At 41.4% G+C, this 21004-nt stretch overlaps 1 pseudogene; it reads left to right on the forward strand.

Moving 5' to 3' along the window:
• The first annotated feature begins 7803 nt into the window (after positions 1-7803).
• LOC100426527 (destrin pseudogene) lies at positions 7804-8357 on the forward strand (annotated as a pseudogene).
• The last annotated feature ends 12647 nt before the right edge of the window (positions 8358-21004 follow it).

Consider the following 21004-nt stretch of genomic DNA (forward strand, 5'->3'; position numbering starts at 1 on the left):
TCACTTAGCAGGTTTGGGAAATTTAGTTGCAGCCACAGCAAACAAAGCCTGACAACTGTGTTCTCCATGACAACAGAAATCTAAAGAAATGGTTAGTAACTGATGGGGATTTTGTTCTTGTCTCATTTCCCATTATGGCAAATCCTCAAGGCAGCATGGAAATAACAAATTTCTAGTTGCTATTTACACAGATAACTGCCCCCAAAAGACCAAGTAGAAAAAGTAGCCAATGGATTGTGCCATTGGCTTTATTCAGGAGCACGTTTCTAGAAAGAAACAGGCTTAGGACTTATATAGGCCTGGGTTCCAGTGCTGGCTCAATGATACACTCGATGTGGACAACGTGGCATAATATTGATTATTCATTATTGGCTTTGGAAGTCATGGTGAGTAACTTACATACAGCTGTATATATCAGTGTCCTTATGTGGTAAGCACTTATCAAAGACTTCCCACTCTACTTCCTAACACCTGAGGGTCAATGTTCACTACACTTATGGGATGCAGTGACTTCCATGTGAAGGGTAACCAGTTAGAAATCTCAAGAAAAGGGTGAGAGTGGCATGGGAGTGTCCCTACACCTCCCACAGATGATTACATTCTAGTTGCCGTCTGGCTTTTCTGTTTTATATTGATTCTTGGCAGCGTACTATTGCTGGACTTAGTGATTGCTTACAAACTCAGCTTCCCCTAAGAACTAACGAGCTAATTTGAGCTTCCCAAGAATGCAGGGTAGTGATTAAAATGCCAAAGGCATGAGCCAGTTAAGCTCTAAAGAAGTCCAAAGACAGAAAGCAAAAAAACCAAAAACACACACACACACAAACCGAGAAACTTGGAAAATCTAGTGACACCACAGGACTTCACATACTTCCCTGGGCAAGTCAGTGACCCAAAATTCATGCTGGCTCTGATTGAGGTAGGGGAGAGCTGGGACAGCGGCCACTTCATGGCACCCTTGGAGTTCCATGCCGAGAAAGGCTATTCGGTGCATCACATAGAACTGGATTTGGACCTCATCTCTGCCACTGGCGAGCTGTGTGAGCTTGAGGAAGTTACTTAACCTCTCTGGGACTTGGTTTCTATCTCTAAAAGGAGTACTTTCTTCATAGCATTGTTTTGGGGATTAGGTAAGAAAATGCATTGAAAACAAAAGGCCTAATGATGTGAAAAGTATTACAATTAAGACTACTGGCTTAGAGAGCTTCAGAAAATCTCTCCAAGGTTCTATCTCCTCTCTAAAATGATTATGATAATGTTTCCCACTTTTTAAGGCTGTTGGGAGGATTATGAGGTAGTTCATGACTAGCATTTACAAATATTCCCTGGCATATATTAGGTTCTACATAAATATTAGAAATTTATATCCCTCCTATTGTCCCATTCCCTGGACTATTTGCTTTTTTCTCTACATACCACCCCCCAGCACCATGCTTGAACTCCTGTGTATGTCTCTCCTCTTATGTCCAGCTAGGATTCCACAAACAGCCTTAGAAACCAAACTTCAAATGGACACCATGGCTTCCTAATGGAGTAATTCTCCTATCTCTGCCCTGATAGTCATGATCAGCCATTTTTAGGTTAACTTCTGCTTTTCCTAGGAACAATAGCCATTAGCCAAGTAAATGTGACATCTCAATCTCTTTTATAAAAGTGAGAAGAGCGCTAAAAATATTGCTGGTTATTTCACAGTTAATTGGCTTCCCTTGAAGAGGTGGTATGCCTCTGTCCTTGTAGGAAGTCTCATGTTCGCTTCTGGTCACCTTGTTTCAAGAGAAGTGGGAGTGAGATTGAAAAGTGCTGGAGAAGGGTATGATCTTGCTCAGAGGTGGAGGAAGATTTATGTGCTATGAGAAGCAACAAAGAAGAGGATTAGCAGAAGCTTAGGATGAATTTGATAGCAGGACTTAATATTACAAGGGCTTAATAAAAATTTATCAGTCCCCCTTTGTCAACATAACAGCAGAATATGAGTGCAAGTGAATGCTCAACAATACCAAAAGGCTGCAAATGAGAATACATACTGGAAAATAGTTATTCACACAAAATGTTTACTTGTGCAAATCTCTGATGTCAAAGACATTTCTATAACCAGGATTCTGTCCCTACATTTCAAAAGACTGAACAATTTTGTGCAATAAAAATATGTGATTATGCAAGTATGTCCAATATGGGTAATTAAATTTCATGCTTCAGGAGACAAATTAGTTGTTGAGGGATATCTGGAAGACAATTCTTCTGCATGTATGTCATTTCACAGCTAGCCAGCCTTCCCAATGGGGCTTTGCTGTCCTGCTAGGAAACGAATAGGGGCACTGTCTAGAGAAACATTTAATAAAGCAAATTCCTTTTCATTTACTCTCAACATTTCTGACCCTCAATTTGAGTGTTGATTAGCCCTTGGAGTTTGAGCTTATGCTAGGCAGATCCCAAACTAAAGGACCTTGAAGAGACCAGGTTTGTTGGTGTGCATAGTTTCCCAGAGTGGCCTGGAAAATCTATTTGCAGGTTCTTAACCAAATTCTTAAGATAACCTCAGGCAAACTCCATCTTCCACTGAAGTTCTTTAGGCCCAAATGAATCAGGTAGAAACCATCACTGTGGAGCTTTACTTTGCAAGAATGGAGGCCCAGGAAAGGAGTTGATGATTCCTGGATTGTGGGCTTTCCAGAGTCCTAGTCAACTGCATCAATGAAGTATGTACATTTGTATTTGGTTACCCATTCCTGTAAAAATATAATTCTTCATTAAAAGTGGAAAGTGTATTGGGAGGAAATGGCAGTAAGATTTTATCTCTCATGAAAGAAAACTGTATCTTCTGAGAAAAAATGATATTTTTGAGAAGATTTTCTCAAAAATGAGTTGAGAAGTGTCAAAAGAAAGGCTCCTTGTCAGAGAGATATAGCACAGCTTCTAATAGACAGCATTTTCATACTAACTTACACATAGCAAACAGAAGGATTGAAAAGTAAGAAAACTTTTTAGATCATGACACTATTTGGATAAATTGCTTCTTTTTTACGTCTATGTTTTCACATTATTTTACACATTATTTTGGGAAGGACAGAACCATTGTCAATTCTAAGCTAACTTTTGTATTAAAGTTAGTACTAACCTAAACTTAGTTTCCAGCATTTCATGTGTCCCTTCACTTATTAATTAGGTAACAATCTACTGACTTCAGTTAAAAGCTCTATAGATCTAAAGGGCACTGGGTCCTGTCTGCTAATGGTCAGATTCCAGTTCTGGACTCACTCATAGCAAGGTTTACACTCTATGCCCTAATGTTCAGGGAGAAATTGTGGCCATAACTCCAAACACCATAAATAACTCAAGAACTCCCTTGAAGGTATATGGGGCAGGATAGAAAAGATTACTACACTCTGCTGGGTTGGGCTCTTTTTCAAAATCATCTCTTTTAATTTTCACAACTGTGAAAAATACACATCATAATGTGTATTTGCATTCCCATTTTGTGGATAAGAAACTAAGACTCTGAAAGGCTGAAAAATTTAGCTGAATTTGTTGTTCTATTATTAACTATGTTAATAATTTTAACTCTCACCTGAATGGCTTCAGATCCCATGTTCTATTCGTACTCAGATCAGAGCAGGAAGGAGAAAGTGAATATGGCAGATTGTATTTTCTAAAAATGGCCACAGCAATATTTCCAATCCTGCATACTCTTGCAGTTTTGTCTCTTCCCTTGAACATATGCGGCCTTTGTGACCATCTTGATGAATAGACTGCAACAGAGGTGACGTTACAAAGTTTTCAGGGCTGGGTCATAAAAGGCAGTCTGCTTTCTGTCACCTTCCTCCGAGTGAGGCTTCAGATGCCTTTGAGGTGACACTTCTTGGAACAGAGATGGGCTGTAACTACCAGGCCCAAATTGCAGATTTGCTAGCAAAAACACAAAAATAAAACAAAACAAAAAACATTGCCATTGTTTTAAGCCACCACATTTTGGGATAATTTGTTATGCACCCATGGTAATAGTGACAATCACAGAAAATATTAACTCTATACTTAGAATCATGATTTTAGCACAATAGGTGAATCATGCTAATATACATGTATGCTTGTATGCATAAATGTGAATACACAAATGTGGACACCCTGAACATGGATCTAGTAGAACTCATGGCAAGGAATCATAAGCATATACCTCGCCTGCCTGCTCTATTCCCTCCCTACCTGCCCGCATTTCAGAGACATTTCCAGAAGTCAAGGAGTAAAGACCCATTTGCATGTGATTGTTCAGACAGTTTTTCTTATAGTGAACAGTGGCAGCTGTGGCTCCTGTCCACTACATCTGCTTTTTCATGTCCCTTTTTCTTGTTCCTCTGGAGAGCTCTTCCTGCACTCCATGTCATCCCCAGGAGCTACCAATTCTAATGCCCTATTGCTCATCATTAACAGCACTTCCATAGAATGCACTGGCTCACTCAGGCGGGCAATTCAGTTCCCCACTTGCATCCTAGAGATTGGTTCAAGGATGGGCATGTTACTCAACCAAGGTCAATTTGCCTGTAAGCTGAGATTGACAGCTGGACTCCGGAAAAGAGATGTCTTCCGTGGCTGACTCATTAGTCCCAGCTCTTTACTCTTCCTTCTATCCACACCCTTTGCCCTGCAACTTTGTAGTTCTTCCAATTAAAATGTAAGACATATCTCCTTGCCCCTTGACTTTGGACTGGGCTACATAGCTTATTTTGGTCAATGGGATATTAGTAAACATAATGTGAGCAAGGGCTTGAAATTTGCTTGTGCTTTGGGACTTGTACCTCTGCTTTTGACTTGAGAAAAACTTCCTCAGGGGAGCTTTGTTCCTTCATTGTTGGCCCAAGAATGAACACAAATGGAACAAAGCTACTCTGGCTGCCTCAGAATGAAGCAAAGCCTCCCTGCAGTCAACCTTCGAATTAATGAAATAAATTCTTCCTATACTATGGAGAGTTTGTGGTTTATACATAGCATTTTTGAAAAACAATGGGTAACATACGTTTTCTCTCTGTGCAGCTGCTAAGCCAGAGAAAACAGAAATTCAAGTTCCTAGTGTCTGTCTTGTGGAGACAGCTCAGCTGACAATAGGCTAGGTAGGGGTTAGCAGAGCCAAGAGATGGAGAGAAAAACAAATCCATCTGAGCCCATGGACCCAGCTGCCTAAAGCGTTTGAATCATCCTTTGTAGTTTCCCGTTACAGGGGTAACAAATCCCTTTTAAAATTATTTATTTATTTACTTATTTATTTAACTTCCTTAAGATCAGTTTGAATATCGCTTCTGTCACTCGATACAAGAATAGCCTATACTAATAATGTGTCGTGTAAACCATCTCTGATGCCTTCCCTGCCTCTAGATTGCATTCTTCGCTGCTATGCACAGAACCGTTTCTGGCACCTGAATAACTGGCTTTCAGCCAGATACTGTGTTGGAGGGTATAAAAGATTTTCCACTTGAAGTTTTCTCAAAGCTATGAATTGTCCCATCGGCCCACCCTTCGTCCTGCACGGGATGCAACAGAACGGGGCCCACAGAGGACATGGCTTGGTTTCCATCAGCGGTGGCAGGGTTTCGCTGTCATTTGAAAAGACTAACTAGATTTTGACTCTCTTGGGGGTCTTGGAAGGACAGGAAGCTGTGGTTGAATGCAGGAGACTTCAGCTTTCTCTTTCTTCCTGGGGGCGGGCAGTATCTAGCCAAATTTGGAGCACGGGGCTGGTAGCTTCATGCTTGAGTTACAGGTTCGAATCCTAGAAGGTTGATTTATGTCCCAATGATACAAGATTCATGCCAGAAATAGAGAGCCCCCCGCCCCCACGTATGTGTACATGTGTATTTTTCTGCTGTTTCCCAGCTCTTGGGGTAGTTCAGAAATGTAAGCCATAAGATACTGTGAATATGTCCTACTCTGTGTGAATAGCATGGGAATGCCTGAAGAGCTCCATTTTTCTTACCAGTGAGTGAGATTCTAGTTTCGTGTCTTTCCCAGGTTATTCTCTTCTTGCAAGTCTCTTCCCCCTCCCTGCTCTTCCGTCACAGGGCTTCTATCCTACAACTCTCCAGCAAGAGCAAAAAAACAGCACCTCACGCACATACTTGATAAGATATTGGAGGAGGTTGAATAGCCATGGTGAACAAAGGCCCCGGGCCCCTGCCAGCATGTGGGGCCAGGCCTAGAAATCAAATGTGACGTCCCTTCTGTGGCAGCCACTCCACATGCTAACAACAGGTCCAGTGGGCTTGTGTTCTTTCAATTTTAATTATGAAGCAGAAGTGTAATAAGACCATGTGGCAGGGAATGCTGTGGAGCTTGACAAGGTATTTTATCAACATATTATTATATTCAGACATAGGCGAGCCCAGAGGATGGTGCAGGGCTCTGAAACCAGCCGAGGTCTTGGCAGACCCACTGTTTCTCACCTGTGGGAGTGGCCTCAGGGGGAAAGGCTTAACCACCCTGAACATGAGTCTCCTCGGGCCTGGGAATACAGGTCAAGAGTGTTGACAGAAGGTGTCATAGTCCGCTGTGGAATCCATCAGCGTGGATTTGGTTTTCTTCCTGAACATCCACACTCAGGGCCACTTGAAGGATGTGGTCCCATCAAAGTCATGTTGTGAAGCGACCTGTTACCAAGCTCCTTGGATGCATTAGGCATTCTTCATAAATGTCTCATGTAATGCTCACAACGATGCTGTGAAGTAGACCATTGTAAACACTGCCATGGCTTCCAGGATCCATTTTCCCCTTTATCCCCACAAATGCACAGAAGCCTGCTTTTGTTCAGATGGACAATATTCCAACTAAACAAACTTGATTTCCTAGGCTTCCTCAGAGCTACGGGGGACCCTGCGCTTCACCTCAGGCCAATGAGTAGTACGTGTGAATCCCCTGCGGAAGGCGCTCTGGAAAGCTATTGCTTTCGGACAAGAAATGAAAGATTCAGTTGGCTTGTGCCCTTTGCCTGCTACTTACCCTCTTCCTTTTTGCCTGTGTGAAAGATCAAGATGCCTGGCAGGACGGCAGTCACCTCACAGTCATGTGCATGACAGGATGGAAGAGGAGGATGAGAGAAGGAATCCAGACTCCTGACCAGTACATCCATATCATCATCTCCATTTTACAGATGGGGACACGGAGGCTTAGAAAGATGAAACTGTTTGTATAAAGTCACAAATTCAAACCTCCATCTCTCTAAATCCAGATTCCGTGCTCTTTCCATAAGTTCTGGTTAGAGTATAGTCTGAAGATCAGAGATGTTAAAGAATGTATGTGTGCATTTATTTTCATTTTTGTTTTTTTGAGACAGAGTCTTGCTCTGTCACCCAGGCTGGAGTGCAGTGGCAAGATTTTGGCTCACCGCAGCCTCCTTCTCCCACATTCAAGCAATTCTTCTGCCTCGGCCTCCGCAGTAGCTGGGATTAGAGCACCTGCCACCACACCCAGCTAATTTTCCCGTTTTTAATAGAGATGGGGTTTCACCATGTTGGCTAGGCTGGTCTCAAACTCCTGACCTCAGGTGATCCACCTGCCTCGGCCTCCCAAACTGCTGGGATTACAGGCATGAGCCACTGCACCTGGCTGCGTTTATTCTTAACTCTAAAACATACTGTTGGTTTTAGGTGGGGCTAAATTCCTCGGATAGGGAAGCTACTTAACAGGCAGGCATGGATGGGAGGTCAGTGACTATGGAGGCCTCAGAAAATTCTTTCGTGGTAAGATTTGGTCCACAGCCCTGAGGAGGATACTCAGTACCCACTGGCTCTCTCTTCCTGTGACCCTGCGACTACTTCAGAGAAGATGGCCTCAGGAGTGCAAGTTAGTGATGATGTTGCATTTTTTATGACATGAAAGTTTGGAAATGCTCCACACCAGAAGAAATCAAAAAAAGGAAGAAGGCTGTCAATTTTATTTTTATTTTTATTTTTTGTTTCAGTGCAGACAAAAAGTGCTTCATGGTGGAAGAAGGCACAGAGATCTTGGTGGAGATGTTGGCGTAACCACAACTGGTCCTTTCAAGCATTTTGTGGGAATGCTTCCTGAAAACGATTGCCGCTATCCTTTGTATCATGCACACTTTGAAACTAAGGAATCCAGAAAAGAAGAGTTGATGGATTTTTGTGCTTTTTTTTTTAATTTTTATTTTTTGTGGGCACCTAACTAGAACCTATGAAAAGTAAACTGAACTACGCAAGCTCCAAAGATGCAATCTAAAAGGAATTTTAAGGCATAAACATGAATGGGCCAGAAGATCTCAATCAGGCTTGTATTGCTGAAAAGCTAGGTGGGTCCTTAATTGCAACCTTTGAAGGATGCCCTGTGTAGATCATCATTCAGTGCCATACATTGAAAGCGTCAATGTTTAATGTTATTCTTTCACTATATAAATAAAGCATATATATTTAGGCCAGGGTCTCACTGAGGGGGAGCTGTCTTGTCATTTTTTAGAGTAAATATTCTAGAAACACATGCAAACAGTCCTAAATAAACCTAAAGTCTGAAGTTAAAAAAAAATTGGGGAATTTCTAGGTATAGCCTTGTATATACTAACAGCAAGGCAATATAATTAAATAAAAGCTACCATGAAGAAAGAAAGAGGGGTATCACTAAGTGGAAATTGTATGTAAATTCGAAGGAAGCAAATGAACTCCTATGGTGTTCTAGTGACAACAAACAGGATTTTTATTTTCTTCTCTACCCCTTTCTTCACCCCAGTAAAATAGATTTCAGAAGCACTGTTACACCAGAAAGGAAAAGAAAGAGATTGCATTTGTGTTCAAGACACTGGATTTTAAAATTTTTGCTATTCAAAAGGTTCTGTGCCCTTTACAACTAGGGGTGAAATTACACTGAAAAATCACTTTTTTTATTATCTTTGAAATGGGGTTTTTACAAAAGGGTGGCAGGAGGGAATCTTGTCATGGACTTCTTTTTCTTTAATGAGCTCTGGTTTCTTAATGTATCATGGATCTGCTTTAAAAACCTCTTTATTCACATGTAGTTTAACTCAGGGAGAATTAAGCAGGTCAAACCCAAACACGTTTTTCGCTTGTACCAAGAATAAATGATTTTCCCCTGGAAATACCTGAAGAAGAAAATTATAAAGAGAGATTTGATTCTAAAGTCCAGAACCCTTGAGCCCTGAACTTCAGGGATATTGTTCTTGCTTTGATCACAGATACAGAAAAGAAGAAACAAACCCCCAGTATGTTCTTATCTGTTTCTTGCCTTTAGAAGGGAAAGACCGCATTGGATTTCTCCCAAGAAGTGAGAAAAGACATGCATAATTTAAAGGTAATTTCTGGAGGGATGTATGGCTTAGGACCAACTCTCCCCCAATCAGTGACTTAGAACTGCATTGTCCCCAATCAGATGGCTTAGTACCATCCCTTCTACATCGTCAAAACTGCCCACAGCAGTCTGGGAGTATCCAGCAGATATTTATCTAGTTACTACAGTGCAGTGGGAATAAACTCAATGCTATAGGAAGGGAGAGATAATGGAAGATGTGGCATCGTATGTCAGGACTTCTAAGCCAATCTGACAGTCAGAGTTATGCCAACGTCATGTGCGGTCCAGAGAAGGCCACTCCCTACACTCCCTTCTCCATGCTGCAGGATTTTTATTCAGGTGAATCCAGATAAAAAATGAATATACCCTCAAATGGTGAAATCATAAGCAATGGCTGTAAGCAGAAGTGGTTCAGGGCCAAAGAAGCTGTTTGAGGTAAAAGCACCTCCCAAAGACAAGGGACAGGAACAGGAAGGTAATTGATGCAAGGCAGTTGATGATCAGAAGATAATGCCATTTCTGTTCATACTGGCTGGGAGAGCTGGTTGAGGTGTGCAAAGGAAATAAGGCATGGCTGAGGCTGACACATGCTCATTTGTACAGATATTTTAATAATAGCAAACACTTAGTGAGGCTTTACTTGTGCTAGGCAGTGTGCTAAGAACTTTACACGGAGTGCATCATTTTGTTTTCACAACTCTATGGAATTCTTTCTAGATCCTTTAATAGAGAGGAAGATGAGGCTTGGAAAAGTTAAGTAACTTGGGCATGTCACTATGGTAGTTAGGGTGGTCAAACCACGATTCAAATGTGAGCAGCCAGATCCTCGACTTGACCTCTTAACCCTCACTAAAGTCACGATTTCTACTTTGTGCTGGTCAATGCCTTGAGCCCTGGGAATACCAGCGTGATTGAGACATTTCCTTCTGTCTTGGAGCTGATTATATTTTAACTTATAGATTTGTAATATTAAATATTTTTGCCATGATAATTATCTTTCTTTTGAGGACTACAAATATAATCTACCTGATACATTTGAATTATTTCTAGTCATTTTTCACTAATTACCAGATTTCTTCCCTGCCTGACTTAGTGTCTTGTCCCAAATCAGATAGGGAGGAGAGGGGAAGGAATGGAGGTTAGAAGCCTCAATTCACCTCACCACATGGACACGTACAGAGAATCAGAAGTGAATATAACTTCTAGAATAAAAGCAAATCTCATGTGTTATAGATAGGAGGCTGGAGGAAAGGGAGATTAATTCTAACTGGGGGAGTTGGGGAAAACATCCTAGGAACAGTGACATTGGGCTGGGTATTGAAGCCTGGTTCATCACCTGAGTACCTGTTTATCCAGCCACCTAGACCCTGAAGCAGATTCATTCAAACCTTGTGGCCTGGAGATGGTACTGCTTGCCACATAGAATTACCCCACCAAAAACTGCCCAAACTTCCTTCATGTCCTAGGGGAAAAGGAAGAAGAAAAAGAGGAAGGAAGGAAGGAAGGAAGGAAGGAAGGAAGGAAGGAAGGAGGGAGGGAGTGAGGGAGGGAGGGAGGGAAGGAAGTAAGTTAGGAGGGAAGGAAGGCAAGAAGGAAGGAAGGAAGAAGAGGGGTAAAGGAGAGAGGGAGAAAGGGCAAAAGGAGGACAAAAGGATGGAGAGAGGGAGATGGCGTATAATGAGAAGAACAAAGAATAAGTAGGGAAAGAGCCTAGTTATTTCTTGAGATCTCTCAGTACTTAAGGGCTCTCTCTGCCTCCAAATCCTAAATTTTGGAGCCACCTTAAAGAATCCCCTTGACACTGATTGTCCCATTAGTCAGTCTCAGCCATGGCTTCTAGGAAATCTTGATCATTTTCAGGGGACATGGTCCAGGCATGCATTATTTTTCTAAATTCCCAGGTGATCTAATGTCCAGCCAACATCAAACACCTTTTTCATGGACCACACAGAGCAGACAATCCTCTCTTGTGATTGTACTTCTGCAACTCTGCCAGGCTTTTGGCCTCACTTGGATGCTGTGTGGCAGGTGAGCCTTATCCATGTTCGGATCATCCTCAATGCTGAGTTGGAAACTGCCTTGCTGTCTGTTAAGTACCAGGGCCCTGTAGCCATATACAAGGATTGAAGTCTGGAAGAATTCATGAGGCCCAGTTCTCACAATCTGGCTCCCCATAGTTAGTATTTGGCAGGAGTGGGGAATAAAATTTCAAGTTAATAGCAACCTCAGGGTTTTACTTCTTATTGAACTCCCCTGGAAAGAACCAAAGATCCAGTAGAAAAGGGCTGACACTGTTTGAAGAGGGTCATTTGGTCCTAATGAAGAAGATAAACAAAGTGGGTAGTTGTTTCCTGCTTAGAGAAAGGTCACTGGGGTGACCTTGTGAACAGGTCTTGTGAACTGATATTTTTAAAACCTCCATCTTATCTTCCTTATCAATCACTTTTCACAATAAACAATACAATTTTATGTACCACATGTTATTTCCTCATTTCAGACGGCTCTCAGTAACCCTATTTGGATAAACAAATAAACAAAAAGTCTTTGGGATGGGAAGTTGATGTAAATTACCACCAACTAATGAGGCCAGCTGGGATCATTCTGACCAGGAATCTTTAGACCTTATACAGTGCATTTACTTTTCTTCAATCCTCCACCAAACACTGTGCCAACGGTCTTCAGGCTTTAGCTTATTGACTAAAGTTGTCATAAAGGTGCCAACTTGAGCCCTATCGTGGTTGTTATGTGGCTGTTGACAGTCACTGAATTAAAGACCCCTAAGACCTACTGCTCACCCAGCCAACACTAGATGTGTAACAGATGCCCAGCAGGCTTAGGAGCTACCTTGAATGGATTCATTTCTATCACCACATCCTCCATGTGACACTCTGACCTTGTTCAAGGAACACCTGTAGCTATTTCTCAAGGCATTCAGCAAGAACATGAAATGGTCTCAAGTTCAAAGGTATCCCATACTTTCTGTTCTTTTATTTAAAGCTTCTTGATGTCTTGGTCCTATTCACTGTGTGATTTTTTATAATAATTACATACTAAGTCAATGGCCAAATATAAAACGCAGGAGAAAAATCATGTAGCTATATAAAGCCCGTGCATTAGTGGACTCATTTTGTATTATAGTAAAGATGTCAGAAACATGGGAAATGTTAAATAACTAATGGTGTTCTGGAATCTTCCACCCCAAAAAATTCTCCGGCGAATCATTTTCAAAGAGCTCTTGAAATAGTTTTAGAGACTTTCGCAGTCTAAAGAATTGGGTACACTGGATACAAATAAAGATATTCGAGAAGGCTTTTGCCAAATACCCTGTTGTTATTCAGGAGGCATTTTGGCATTTAATTTACTAATTAATTATCCATTCAATTCCTTGAGAATGTCAGATTTCTGAGTGCCAGTGCAGGGACATCATCAGCACTCGGAGGGGGAGTGAGTGCTGGCCTAATGAGGTTTGGTGCTTTCCTCCCTTTTCCAGAATCCCCCACCCCAAGAACAAAGGCCTTCTTCTCCCCAGCCCAATATCTCAACAGAAACTTTGAGTTATGTGGGAGAAGGGAGAGAGACGATTAAAGGCCTGGAAAATGAGACCTATGAGAAATAGTGAAAGGAGTGGGGATTACTGAACCTGTGGAAGAGAAGCGGAGGAATGACTTAACAGTCTTTCCCTTCTCTTTGAAAAGCTCTCACGTCGAGGAACGCAGCCAGCTGTTCAGCATCTCCGCGAAGACCAACCGGGAGGAAGCCGGTTCAAGCTGCAGCATTAGGGATTTAGAACACAAGAAAGAATTTCCTGGCTTTGAGAAATGTTAAACATCAGGAAAAGTTACCCACGGGATTGAAGAATCTCCTTCTCTTGGGGTATTTAAAAATAGATGTTCTTAGCTGTCTCAAATGATTTAAAGATCTTACCTAACACTTGGGGGAGGGGGTGGAGGAGTTACAACCAGATAATCTCATTCTGAGTATCTTTTGGTTTTAAGAACTAAGAAGGTATTTTCAAAAAATATTTTAAGACATTTAAATTAAACTTACATTCTCCTTTGACTCTCCTTTATCAATTTAATATAACTGTATGAAGAAGCATTAAAAACGGAAACACCAGGATTTAAGGCAAAACAAATCTCATTTATAGTTCCATCTTTTTAAGCTATTTGTTCTTGAGAAGATAAAGACCTCAACCTCAGTTTCCTCACCCATAAATTGGAGCCCAAACTATCTGTATTACTGACCTCAGTTACTACGAATATCAAAGAAAACATGAAAATGCTTTTAACAGTGCAAACAATTATATAAGTGCAAAACATCATTATGGGGAGGTATGTTTTACATAAACCCCTCAATATTTCTCTATTTATTTCAATTCTGTAGGAGCTAAGAGTCAGGCCTGACAAAGTACAGTTACGCTCTCCATATCTCTAACACACTGTCAAGAAGGAAGTGGAGAGGATTTTACTTTGAAATCTGGCCTTGGAATATTTCCTGATCGTCTGACAAACCCAAGGACTTCAAACTAGAATTTCAAACTTGGGCACACATCAGAGCTCCCAGTCGAGCATTTGGCGCAGTGGGATCCAGGTGAACAAGCTATGATCCTGTTCCAACCCTTCTCAGATAATTTTCATAAGGAAAGGAGTTGGAGGGGATTCATATGGCTTAAAAAAGCAGTCAGGGAAAAGTTGCAAAGAGACCCCGACACAGGTTCTGAGGAATGGCACCTTACAACATGCCGTAGGAAACTCAGCCTCCTGCTCTCTCCTCTTGCAAGGTCTCTTTAATTTGGTGAGTGTCTGACTGTTTGGAAAAGTGTTGATTAAGAAACCACATCACTACTCTAGAGTCGGTTCCCAAGGGGCCTGGGTTTCACACGGAGGGGAAGCCATTGTCCTGCCACTGTGTGTGTTCCCGCCACCCTCCAAGTTTCCCTGTCATTTTCTTTTTTCAAAACTGCCTCCCATGGTGAGACAACTTCCTGGAGTCCTGGAGTTGGCCATTTCCAAGGTATTGGTGTTGTTTTACCAGAGAAACTGCATTGGGATTCTACTCCAGAAAAAATCCAGTTGTGGCTACAGTCAGGCTTTCCCTCTTGCTATTATTGTAAAAGTGGATTTATCCCAAAAATACTAGGCAAAGAAAAGACGGAGAAAAGATGGAAGGAGTGAGTGAATAGCTAGAGAACCAAGATGGGAATTACCATGAAAGCTTCAAGCTCAGGGAAAACCTGCTCCCGAAAAGGCAGAGGAAAGAATAACAGGGAGGCCTTTATTCTGCAGTGATCTGTACATAAACCCCTGGAGTTCAACACACCAGCAATCCTGGTGGAAAAAGCACTCCGAGAGAGGCAGAGGACCCCCAAATTCACCCAACTGCCTCACGGTTGGAACGTGCGTGTGCAGCAAACAACCAAATCTCAAAAGGGAATACCACTGAGCATTTTCATTTTTATTCTCAGAATAGTTCAACTTTTTCTAGGGCCTGACTCTTGAAGGCATATATATATATATATATATATATATATATTTTGTTTGTTTTCTCTTCCTACTGGTCCCCTGGAAATTTCTCAGGTAAGAGAAGGAAAACAAGAGTGATAACAAATGCTGCTTCGGGGGGAAAGTCACATTCCAGGTGAATTCCTGCTATTTAGTTCATTCCCATTTTGTCCTCTTTCCTAAGGGGAGAGGATGGTTTTTATGGAATGTTTTTTAGCCCACTCTACATGCTATGGGGTATTTCTTGCCATAGCGAAGCTCACACCACATCAAATATGCAGGGGGCCACTGAACCATGATTTCTTGAGTCATGCAGTTTTAGCCTTCAAACAAATACCTGTAGGGAAAAATGGGAGGGTCCCCCCAATATAGGTACCTACCATAGTGGGTTGTCGGAAGGAAGTTGCATTGATGAAACAATTAGACAGTGATTAATATACACCATAATTCATGGCGATATTCCTGTTTCAGCATTCGCTCCTTCACAGAATGATGTCCAATTACTCACTATTGATCAGCAATTGCATTGCACAGAATAGAATGGCAGTGTCAATCCATTTCGTCCTATTGAGTTTCGGCCAATAACAATTGATATTTGGCACATGTTTCCCAGAGACATTTGTCTGCCATCAGGGAGTTGATTAACAGGTTGGCAGTTTGTATGTTTGTGAAAAAGGGAGGAAAAGTGTAAATCCCGCTTATGAATTTGTTCTCATACCTGCTGTGGAGAATAAGGCAGTCGTTACAATCAGCTGTTTGCCCTGCCAACCTGTTCACATTCAACACTGTTCGGTCCTTATTTTTTATTGATAATCATGTGAATAATTAAAGTCCAACTACATGAAACCCACATAAATCATCTTCAGTAGGCACGTAATGGACCTGAGCTCAGCCATTGCTCACAGCATAAATTAAGGCCAAAACATTCACAATGTAAACTAGGCATGTCATTGCCTCCTGCAGAATTCACAGTAACCTGCTTGTCACTCAAAACCTGTCACCTTCAAGGGAGTCAGTATGCAAAGGACTCTTCTCTCTCTAACTATCACAGGGACCACTGGCTACCTTTTGCCTTTCATTTGCCTCAACCATCGATGTTACGTAAGCAGATGACATGCTATTTGTTTTGAAAATCCCACTTGCTTCATTTGGCCATTCCTGCTGCGACCCTCACATTTGTTCTGTGCTTACTTTCAAAACGTCCAAGCCACACCGTCCAGAGCTATTAACCTCTCTCAAGAATGTCATCAATCATGCCTGGCACATGGGCTTTGCTAGACAAATCTAACAACATCTGCCATGCATTCTGCAACTTCCTTTTGATGCCTCACACTTTATTTTCACTTTCATCTCTGTGTGCTGGTGAGATTTATGTCTGATCCCTTTCAGATGCCAAGGAGTTGGTAACATGCCATTCCTCCAAAGGGCAGTGTGCCGTGTGAGAAATTGGGGCGACCGCTAGTTCTGGGCTGGCAGGCATCCCGGTTGCCAACATCCAATGGCCACTGAAGCGTTTTGCCAGGAAACCTTGATTCAGTGGCCACCGCACCTGAGAAACCACTCATATGTGTACACGTGAATAGCTGGCACATTAAAGGCATGTCTGGAAAAAATAATTTTATTTAGAAAATAGGCTACACGTCTTCTGCCTAGACCTAGGAATCATCCAAGAGCACAATGTTAGCCCAAACCCTGCTCTTTGTTCATCTGAACCTCCCCTTTGCCTCTCCCAATGGGAAACCCCACTTTGTGTGTGTGTGTGTGTGTGTGTGTGTGTGTGTATGTGTTATCACAACACTTTCAAGACCAGCAGTTGCCTGGCATCACAGGATCACACCTGCTGCCTTGATGGTGGCTTTCAAACATCTCAGATGACACCAAGTCATTTACTCTGACTGACATGTTCAGGAGCTCAAAGATCAATAGCTGTGGCTCCTCCCGGGGTTGTTAACGATTCCCCATCTATTTTCTTTCAGGCAGACATTTCCTCTGGCCAGTGTTCTTAGGACTTTTGGATTGACGATCTTAAGAGAAAAATCTAAGGTCCTGGAATATTCATCAGGCCTATTATTCTATTAGTCACCTTGTGAAAACTTAAACTTGTCTGCAGCCTTTTGTGGCGGAAGGTAAAGAGTATGCAGGAGAGATAGATGGACTGTTAAATAAGAAATATCCGCTTTCATGAAAATGTCATTAGTAATGAAGAATGCATTTAGGGTTCTCTACAAGGCATCCAGGGCTATTTAAATGATCAAGGAAAAAGAGCACTCATACCTCAAAGGGTTTTTTTTTTTTTTTTTTTTTAAAATATTCAGTAACTTCACTCTTGGCTTACCAAGCCTAGTATTTATCTTTTTCAATAAGCACTGTAAATTGTGAATCTTTATAAAAGAAAAAAATACATGTTTATATAGTTTACAAGCCTACACATCTTCACTGAATAAAATTGCCTGTTTATGATAAGGCTGTAAAGTGAGGAATAATACTTTAAGGTCCTCCTCATCTTAAATAATTCTTGAATTGCCAATGTCTGGGTGAAGAGAAAAATGAGAGCGTTGATTCAGGCAACACTGATGCAAGTATATCCTAATTCTAAAGAACTCTCAAATATTTAATGATCAAAAAAAGTTCCATAATAGGTTTAAGTGAAGTAGGTAGTGAGACACGCATCATATGATGCCTATGATGAAGAGAACCGTAATTGAGGTGGTGAGAAAGAACAGCGCTGCCCTGAAATACATTGATATTACACTTTTTTCCACTTGGATGCCCTCCCCACGCACACTAATCCATGGATCTGAGGGGGAATAATCCGCTGACATCCAATTTCTGGGAGAATTTTTTTTTCCCTTCCTGAATGAGGCAATTTGTTCGTGAAGTAGTGTAAGTATTAACTCTTTCTCAGCTAAATGATCCTCACAAAAGAAAGATTAATTCTGGCATTGGAGATTAAGGTCACTAATTCAAAAAACCTAGTCAGATGCCCTCAATTTCTAGCCACATCCCCTCTTGTCTAGAAAAATAACAAGAGAAGCTGTGATTTCCCAGTAAAGCAGAAATAACAAGAAAAGTTCAATACTGAACACACAGAACTCTTACAAATAAAATGGAGCAGCAATTCAAGCAGACTCTGGATCCAAATATTTTCTCACTCAAAGACATGCTTAGAAAATAGCTTTTAAAAAAATCTAGTTGGTAGTTCTGCAAACATTTATTGAGCACATACTGTGTGTCAGTTGTACTGGGTTTAGGAAAAATAAAATAGCACAAGTTGTTCAGAGTGTAGTGGAAGAGACATGTGTGTAAGCAAATTATAGAAAGCCTGAAAAGTATTAAAAAGGCATATATAAAGGATGCTAAGGGAACACGGAGGAGGGTGTATAGGGCTCTGCCTAGCAGACATCAGAGGAGACTTTTTTCCTGGAAGAGTAGGGTTTTAGAAGGAGAACATGTCTGGGGACACAAGCCAGGAGAGAAACAGGCATGGTGTCACCAGCAGCCTAGCAGAGCAGAGTCACCAGGGCAGGGAGGTTAACCTGCCATTATGCATCATTTATGACAGTAACTTACTTTTTAAGATCTTTTTCTCATATTGCAGAAATGATGCAGAACCCAACGCAGAAGTGGAGCTCTCTGCAAATTCACGCCCCGCACCCCTCATCATCCAGTGTCTCTGAGTCTCCAGGAGGTGTCTCCTACATGCCCAGGTCCAGTGAGTAATCACATGTCTTCCACTGCTTCTCCCTCTTCTCCATTCCTGCTTTCCCTTTGCCAGGAGGCCGTGGGTCTGGCGGGCCCTGCGCCGGCTCCCCTGCCGGTGGTGAGTGCTGCTGCACCAGCCAGGCCCCACTTGTCAACTCAGCTTCCCAACTCCTGACAGACAGGGTCTCCCCACGAGATCCTGCCTCCACTGCTGGTATTTCGCCTTCATCCTTCACCTACTCTAGTGTTCTCAAACCTTGGAGATGTCAGGACTGGTCTCTATAACTGTGTTGTAGACTACAGAAAATACCCAAACATACTGTCAGCTCTTAGAAAAGTTGCAGTGAGGAATTCTTTCCATGTTCACACATGGTCCTCACTCTCTGAAGGCTCCAGCTCAGGGAACTAGGGGCAACCCAGTGCAATTCCCAGAATCACCCCACCCCCAACTAGGCCAAGCACGTAAACCTAGCTTCCTTCCCCGAGCGGCTGGGCTTCTCTTCCAGACACAACTCAGCCCCTGTGTGAACACACATATGGCAGGCCTACTATACCAGTTCACAAGGTGACTGGACATATCTCAGTCCCTGTGATGGATGTGGTTTATGTTCAAGCTGAGATACTTGCCCCATGCATGATAATTGGTGAAATTATATAGTGAATTCTTCAGAAGCCTCATTAAGTCACTATAGCTGAGAAGAAAAGTCTTATACAGATTAAGATATTTAGTTGCAAGAGGTGAGAAAACTGATCTCAAATAACAAGGAAAATTGGGTGGTTCGTAATTGAACAGTGGAAGATTCTACTTCAGACACAGGTTGATCCAGCATTCATACAAGGCATCAGGACCCAATTTCTCACCTCTCGTTTCTTGACTCCACTTTGTTGGCTCTGTTATTAGGCTGGTTGATTCCAGGGTATCTGCCAGCATATCCCACTACTGTATTCGAATCTGTTTATAACCAGTAGGAAAGAGAGAAGGTAAATCAACTTCCTTTTCTCAGAAGCCCTGGCAACATGTCTTCTTGTGTCTCCTTGGCTCTGACTGGTGAACTTCCTGAGCCATCATAATGGCTGGAGTAAGGCAATGTACTGAATGGATTAGGAAGGTGATCACTGCTCCACCCCTGTGTCCGGGGATGGAGAAACTCTACCTAGAAGCACATGACTGAGAGTGGATAAAGGAGCTATTTCCCAAAGGAAAATCAGAATACTGTTCTGTAAAAAGAGAGAAAGAATAGAAGCTAAAAGGCCAAAATTCAAAATATAAATATTACACTATAATTTATGTTTCTAAAATATTGCCATCATATTGGCCCAAAGGTGATTTAACAACCTTGAGTATAGTTATTTGCACTGTGTAGAGTTTGATGAATGTTGAGACTCAATGAAATGTGTGTGGGTATGGGTGAGAAGAGGGAGATGGCTTAGGCAGTCTCACCTGGGTCTCTGGATACCTGGAAGAACATCCAACAGTGACCTATCATGTAGTTAATATGGGAGGTCCAGCACTACTTGGATCAATGAGATCAGAGACCAGAAAAGAATCAACTGTAAACCACTAAAATTGTGTACCCAAATGAAAAAGTAAAACAAAAAATAATTCACAAAAATATAGAACTACAGATATAATCTATGAGTTAAGAAGAACTTCCTAACCAAGACTAGAAATTCAAAGGCTAGATAAAAAGGATAGATATTTTTGAATATATAAATATTAAGAGTATTCCTATGGCAAAAGATCCAATAAATAAATCACAGTCAAATATCAGAGCTAGAGAAAAAGGTTTATACCAGATTTAAAACAACTGGCACCTGTAACATACAAAAAAGCTCTTAAAATTGTCAAGAGTAAGTCAATCCAGTAGAAAAGCAGGTAAAAGATACAAATAGACAAATCACTGAGGAGCAAATCTAAACAGCCAAGCACATTCTTTTAAATGCTCAAATTCACTTGTAGTCAGGGAAATGCAAATTAAAGTAACAATGAGATGTCATTTTATAGCCATCAGATAGACAAATTAGTAAGAATTATCACACCCAGTGACGGTGAGCTGGTGGAGATGTGATAGAAAGGGTACTCATACATCCAATGGCAGAAATATGGTGTCTTACAGCTGTTTAGAAAAACAATTTAGCAATAATTATAAAAATTGAAACAATATTTACTATTCAATTCAGCAATTCCACTCTTGAAAATGTAGCTCATAGAAAGAACCAGCACATGAAGCTATTTAAGTGTGTGTGTGCGTGTGTGTGTGTGTGTGAGAGAGATCATTGTTCAATGAGGCAAAAAAAAAAACTGGAAACAAAATAAATGTTCATTAATAAGTGAACAACCAAAATATTATGGAATATTTACACCATGGAGATTTATGCAACCAATAAAAAAATGAAGGGGAGTTCTGCCAGTTAACCTGCAGGGGTGGTCACAAGGATTTGCTAGTAAACAAGTCAGGTTGCGGAAAGTGTATGTAATCTCACGTAATGATGTAATGTAATATAAT

The sequence above is a fragment of the Macaca mulatta genome, chromosome 12 (assembly GCF_049350105.2).
Source record: "Macaca mulatta isolate MMU2019108-1 chromosome 12, T2T-MMU8v2.0, whole genome shotgun sequence".
NCBI classification, from domain to species: Eukaryota; Metazoa; Chordata; class Mammalia; order Primates; family Cercopithecidae; genus Macaca; species Macaca mulatta.